Genomic DNA, 7557 nt, shown 5'->3' on the forward strand with positions numbered 1-7557 from the left:
ACTTCGAGAAAATTAGATATATTTACAATTACCTTCATTCCCATCTTTCCCCGTCGCAGCAAGCATAACTCCTTTGTAATTTACACACTGACCAAATCCAGAGAAAATTCACAGTGGCCACCTCCAAAGAAAATTCACAAAGTGGCCATCTCCAGAGAAGGTTCAGAGTGTCAAAGAAAAATCACAAAACATAACCACAAAAATAGAAAAGTCACTCAATTCCCACATGCATAGAAAATTCACATACTTCGAGAAAATTAGATATATTTACAATTACCTTCATTTCTATCTTTCCCCGTCGCAGCAAGCATAACTCCTTTGTATCGTCCTTTAAATAATGTTCCATCAAGAAACAACAATGATCGACAATATTTGAAACCAACAATGCATGCATGCAAAGCCACAAACACTTTTTTGAAATGCTTGTTATCTTCAAAATCTAACTCAAAATGACTACCTGGATTGTTTTTCAATGCCTCATCAAAATACCAACGTAATTGATCAAATGACAAACAAGAATCCCCATATGTACTACATTTTGCTTTTTCAACCCCCAACTGTAACAAGCCCGCGGGGGACCTCGCTACAGCTCGGACTCTTAAGTGTCACGGTCCTTAATCTTGAACCAAAGAGTCCAAATCCGGCAAATCGTTTTTGAGAAAAACTGATTTTTGAAAGAAGTGCCAAATATGGACTGCTTTGCCAGAATACAGAGTCGCCACCTAAATATTTTATTTTGGGAAATTTAGGAAACCCTGACTCGGTGCCAAAAGGCCACGTGTCCGTCATCACCAAAGTTGCCTCGGCTCGGGAACTTGGGTACGATTGGGGAAGGTCACTTCGTGAGCACCCCCGCTCGCCCGGTCATAGACCGGCCTCTACTAACCATGATATCAATTTTTGAAAATATTGTGAGTTCTTATTCCGGTTTATTAGCCTAGGTTACTATGTGATGCGTACAGCAAATAAGTATAGACTGGATCGTCGGAATTGGAACAAAACATTTCATGAATTATTCCAATTCAGATAACCCAACCTCCACCCACAGGCATTCAGACAGATATATCATATAAGCAATTAGCCTCATGGTAAGTATGCTATTCATGGTAGCACTCACACGCATGCAAAGATGCTAAAGCATAAAGCTTACCGAGTACTCCAAGCCAAAAAATAGACACTTGTTAGAAATCATGCATGAATCCTAAGTATACAGAAATGCCTAATGCAACACATGCAAAATGCAATTATAGCAGGCTCGGCTATTCTAAGATGGCATATGAAATGTTACAACTATCATGTATTCAACTCGGAATTGAAAGTACAATGCAGTTAGTATGATGTGCCGAGCCCAGTGCATGCAGTACAAATGAATGATGCAAACATGCTGTCATACTGTATGCTAATTGAAACATGCCCTAATCTAATCATCAAAAGCGGGTAAATAAAAGGGAGAAAGACGTGGGGTTGGAAGACATACAACACACTCACGCACACTTATTACAGTTATGCCCTCACTCAGAGGGTCCAAATAAATATACAGTCCAAGTATTACAATCCCGAATAAAGAATATTACAGTCCCGAAATATTACAGATTTCTAATTAATTAACAAATTAACTAAGAAAAGTAAGTAAAACTGGCGTGCAAGCCAAGGACTGTCTTGCTTCTGATGGATGATGCATGTCCGGGTTGTCTTGTGCGGAAATCCACCGGGATGCCCCAATTAGCCTCTGTTTAGCAGTTATCCTTGAAATGCGTGCCGAGTCCCGAAAAATTGCTGATTCCTGACTTTGCTACAACAGAGAGCAGGAAAGGGGCACAGCAATGTATTTGCACAGATATATGCATGTGTCGATCCTCGTGCCACCAATCACGCATACCGAGGCATGATGGCCGAGGAGTCGAAATGCACAATTCGATATAGTATGAATGCACATGAAACTACAGCTAAAACCTAACTCCATCATGGATAATCCGGAGTGTCGGTGACTGGGGAATTGAGATACATTCCGTCACTCGGAGTACGAAATGTACCTCGTTTCCCGTGCCCGGGCTAACTCCTATTCCGAACACGATGCAATATGCATGACATGCATGAAATGCAACTAATATACAATCCTAACATACAGAATGCTGAGAAAATGAGATGCCTCGAAGTACGTGCACACGGGCACGCAAATCGAGGAGATGATAAATGCAATGGAAATGAGGTGCCTTGAAATGCGTGCACACGGGCACGCAAACCGAGGCGATGATATATGCAATGAAAATGAGGTGCCTCGAAGTACGTGCACACGGGCACGCAAACCGAGGCTATGATAGATGCAATGAAAATGAGATGCCTCGAAGTACGTGCACACGGGCACGTAAACCGAGGCAATAGCAAATACAATGCAAATGACAAAAAATGACAAATGGGCTTATACCAACATGAGTGAGCCTCAGCCACACTCACATCGGATGCCGTCGGATAAAAATGAGGTGCCTCGAAATGCGTGCACACGGGCACGCAAACCGAGGCAGTGATAGAATGCGATGAAATGGCATGGAAACATGATATGGGCTTATATCAACACGAATGAGCCTCAGCCACACTCACATAGGATGCCGGCGAAAAAAAAAAGAAGTGCCTTGAAATGCGTGTACACGGGCACGCAAACCGAGGTAATGGCAAATGCAATGCAAATGACATGGAAATGACAAATGGGCTTATACCAATATGAGTGAGCCTCAGCCACGCTCACATCGGATTCCGATCGGATAAAAAAGGAGTGCCTCGAAATGCGTGCACACGGGCACGCAAACCGAGGCAGTGCAAAAAATGCGATGAAATGACAAATGGGCTTATACCAACATGAGTGAGCCTCAGCCACACTCACATCGGATGCCGTCGGATAAAAATGAGGTGCCTCGAAATGCGTGCACACGGGCACGCAAACCGAGGCGGTGATAGAATGCGATGAAATGGCATGGAAACATGATATGGGCTTATACCAACATGAATGAGCCTCAGCCACACTCACATAGGATGCCGGCGAAAAAAAATGGAGTTCCTCGAAATGCGTGCACACGGGCACGCAAACCGAGGCAGTGGTGGAATATGATAAAATGATATGGCAATGACATGCAAGCATGCTAATGGAATTTCAGCAACAAAATAAGGGGGAAAACAGTCCCGAAATGAGGCGAAATGTCATGAAATGCAAGGAAATGCCCCGAAATGTAACATTAGGCACCCGAAATGGCCTATAGCTATGCTAAACATGCACAATATGGACATGAAATGCAAAGACAGAAGCTAGAAAGTCCCAAAATAAGCACTTTTACAGTTTATAGCATGGCCAAACAGTAAGTATAGATATGGTAAAAATGGCATGCAAGAATACGGTATTTTCAAGGGGTAATGAAGCAAGTGATATAAACAAAACCCAAACTGAAAAATTTCCTTCTACAACACTGAAGATGGACCAAAAATATGAACATTTACAGTATATGGAAGCCTCGAAATCAGTATACAAATATGCTAAAAATGTGATGCAAAATGAGGCTCAAAAGGTGTTAAAACATGAAGTATACCAAATAATCATCAAACGGAAAAAAAGTGTGAATGAAATATGAAGTATAGGCCAAAATAAGATTATCTCTAGGCCTGTAAAATGGCTGAAAACAAAAGCATGGTAGGCTAACTAAACATGCAAGAAAACGAACCAAAAGTGAGATATAACATGAAGTGGCTTATGAGGGTCTCAAAACATGAAAGACCCTAAACAAAACATGAATATTGGACCAAAATAAGGACTTTTTCAGAACTGTAAAATGGCTAAAAACCTAAGCATGGTAGGTTGCCATTGCATGCAAGAATGGGGAATAAAGAAGAGATAGAGGGTAGGTATAACATGGAAGTCCCAAATGGAGTTGAGCCCTTCTTAAATGTTGAAGAGAGGCTCAAAATAAGCCTATTCACAGATTATAACATGCTTGAAAACAGATTGCTCATGGGCCAAAAATAGCATGCAAGAAAACGGTATTTTCGAGGGGTATTGAAGCAAGTGTATTATGGAGGGCTCAAACAGGGTTGAGCCCTTAATGAGAAGTGAATATGAGCTCAAAAAAGGGGCCTTTTCAGTTAGGGCCGGAGCTTGAAGCTAAAAGAAAATGAGGCTCATAAATGGATCAAAGAAAAGGGCAAAAGAGTAAAAGTATTACTTACCCTTGAAGATCCAAACTTTTGTTGCTTCTTGGATGGATTTGCAGCTTCTTTAGCCCTCTAAAAACCCTCCTTTCTGTTGGAAATGAGGTAGTGGTGGTAGAGCTTGGTGGTGTAGAAGGAATGGTGGTTAGGGGACTTAGGGTTTTTTGAAGAATTGAGAAGGAAGAAGATGGAGTTCTATATGAGAGCTTGGAGAAGAATTTTTTCCAACCCTAACCAAGAAGACCACTAGCTGGTTATAAGGATCAAAAAGGGGGTGTAAAGGTGGGGGAGAAGGAGAGCAAAACTCCCCCACAAAATATCCCCCGGATACAGAAAATATCTGGGGGATATTGCCCCACAGCTGTAAAGGGCACAGTGAGAAGAACACGGCCGGCCTCTCACTTTTGTTGGAGGTGGCCGGCCGGCTAGGGGTCAAAAGGGTCAATGATATTTTCTGGCCGGCCAGCTACTGGGGAGGTACCCCTATGTGTGTACAACACAGCCATGTGGTTAAAAGTCCGAGAAAGTGGGTCCAAGGAGTTCAACATTGGCTCGGAAAGAGGGGGTCAAAAGGGTCAAGTTGAATTACTGGCCGGCCATGAACTTTTAGGGGCCTCTTAGGTGTGTACATCACAGATATGTGGTTCAAAGTTCGAGAAAAAAGGTCTAAGGGGTTCAACATTAGCCCGGAATAAAGGGGTCAAAAGGGTCAAGTGACCTTAATGGCCGGCCACCAACTTTTAGGGGCCTCCCAGATGTGTAGATCACAGATATGTGGTTCAAAGTTGGCAACATTAGCTCTAAGGTATTCAACATTTGCCCGGAAGTCGGAAAAACGGGCGCCGGGAGGCTCCGGAGGAGAGATAATTGGTTGCTGCAACAATTGCTGGCCTCCCACCCTTCAGTGACCTTCCTTGTGATAAAACAGAGGTACCTGCCAAAAATGAGCAAAAACCGTTGCAAAACGAAAGTTCCGGGGCCAAAACACGCAATTCGGGGTCCCGAAAATGGGCTGTTAAGCACCAAAAATGGTATTCGACCTCGAAGTGGGTTTCTCAGCCCCCAGTGTCCCTTAAAAGGGAGCAAATAGGAAGTATGCCAAAAACCGGAGCAAACGGAGATGGTTAAGCGGTCCCGAACCGAGGCACACGGCCTGACGGCTCCGAAAACCGGGAACCGGACTCCGAAATGGGTAAAATGGCCTACAGCCACCAAATGTAGCCTACGGACATTGAGAAATAGTCTACGGGACTTCTCCCTCCCCTCAGGAAAAGAAACAGAGAAAACCGAGTCTGGTTCGCAAACCGAGACAAGGCACAGAAAAGGGTTCGGAAGTCCGGAGGCAGGGCTCACGGCCGCAACTCCGAAACTTCTGAACAAGCGCATTATGCAACATCACCAAGCGCTCCATTGGTGACGTCTGAGTCTTAAGGTCGGTCAAAAATGGGGTGTCTACACCAATCAACCACAGTTATAACTGATTGAGACTCCATACTTGTCTTTCATTTCTTTGACAACATCCACTGGACGAGTTAAAGGTTTTGCACTTACCTCTTCAAGTATCAGCCCGAAAATGAAGCTGGAAGTCATCCTACCATGTTTACAAGTACGAACCGCCACACCACAAGTATGTTCATTGTTCAAAGTTCTTATGTAAAAGAACCTATTTGTTTTTTCAATTGAAGCATGTACACGCCACATGCATCCACTTGATTCCTTATATTCACATTCTGTCGTAACCCTCAATGTGTCCTTTTTAACATACGTAAACTGAAAACCAACCGCAATAGCATACTTGCATAAAACAGTACGAAACGCAACCACACCACCCTCAAACTTTTGTCTGACACTCGTAATATTATTTTGCCAACCAGTTGACAATAACACATTTTCTTGGTGAGAACAAAACTTAGAGAGTGAATTCCTTTCAACATCAACAAGCCTATCACATTCACCATGCACAACATCTATCCAATTAGACCCCACTTCATCCTCTTGATCAAAAGTACTACACCTAATAATTGAAACATCAACTATATCAACACCACGTGCACAAACAACCCTCAACATATTCAGAATATCAATATTATTTCAAACCGTACAATTCGGATGGCCCACAATAAAATATGAAATACACATCATCTCTGGTTTTAAATTCTCTCATGTTTTACACAAAATGCCAACCAATTCCTCATAATTCAATTCGCATGAAACATTAATGACAATAGTATCATTCCCATATTTTCATAGCAACAACACTGCATTGTCCATCTAAACTGAAAGAAAAAACACGAAAAATGACTTGTTCAATATAAAAACACTTCACAAGAATAATAAAAAAGTCCAGAGAAATTTCTAATAATTATAATTTTCTCTGAACTCAAATAAAAGTCTAGAGACATTTACGAATTTATATTCACCTTCAAGATAAAAAAAAACAAAATCACAGAAAACTTAATGAATCCAGAGAGAATCACAGAGAAATTTAAGAACTTATATTCACTTTCAAGATCACACAAAAAAAAAAAAAAAAAAAAAACCATTAACATCAAATTGACAAAAATGCTAACTATTCCATACAAACTCAAAGAAACTCATAGAGAAGATCTATTATGCTCACAAAACATTCAATTAAGAAAATAAAAAATAAAAAAATAACAAACTTATAATAATATGTCCATAACAATTTATAATTTTCTTTGTGATTTTCACTGGACTATAAGCTTACAATTTTTTCTGTGATTCTATCTGCATTAGAAACTTGTAGTAATATGTCCATAGGAAGTTATAATTTTCTCTGTGATTTTTGTTGAATTATAATAACAAACTTACAATTTTCTCTAGACTATCAACAAAAGTGCAGAAAAAAACAGAGAACAAAACTTAGAGAACAAAAAATGATAAGAAATTTACACTTATCTATGATTTAAAGAAATTTCTCCAGTTTGAAAAAATAGAGAACAAAACTTATCATTGATAAGCATGTTGACGAAAAACAGAGCACAAAAAATGAACTCTAAAAATCAAAATCAACTCCACTGTCAGCTCTCTTTAAAATTAATCAAAAAACAGAGAATGAAAAATGAACTCCAAAAATCAAAATCAACTCTATCAAGCTGGCCTCTCTCTAAAATTGATCAATAACAGAGAATGAAAAATCAACTCCAAAATTCATAAATAACTTCACTAAGTTGACCTCTCTTTTAAATTGATTAAAACTGAAAATAAAAACCTAATGTAAAATACACTCGAAAACCTAACATGAAATTTGAATCCTTACATACAATTCAAATCAAAAATTGAAATCATATATGGAATCTCCATCGAAAACATACTTGATTCAACTCCATTGAAAAACAAAACAAA

The sequence above is a fragment of the Camellia sinensis genome, chromosome 9 (genome assembly GCF_055761805.1).
Source record: "Camellia sinensis isolate YWXY chromosome 9, ASM5576180v1, whole genome shotgun sequence".
In the NCBI taxonomy this organism is placed as follows: Eukaryota; Viridiplantae; Streptophyta; class Magnoliopsida; order Ericales; family Theaceae; genus Camellia; species Camellia sinensis.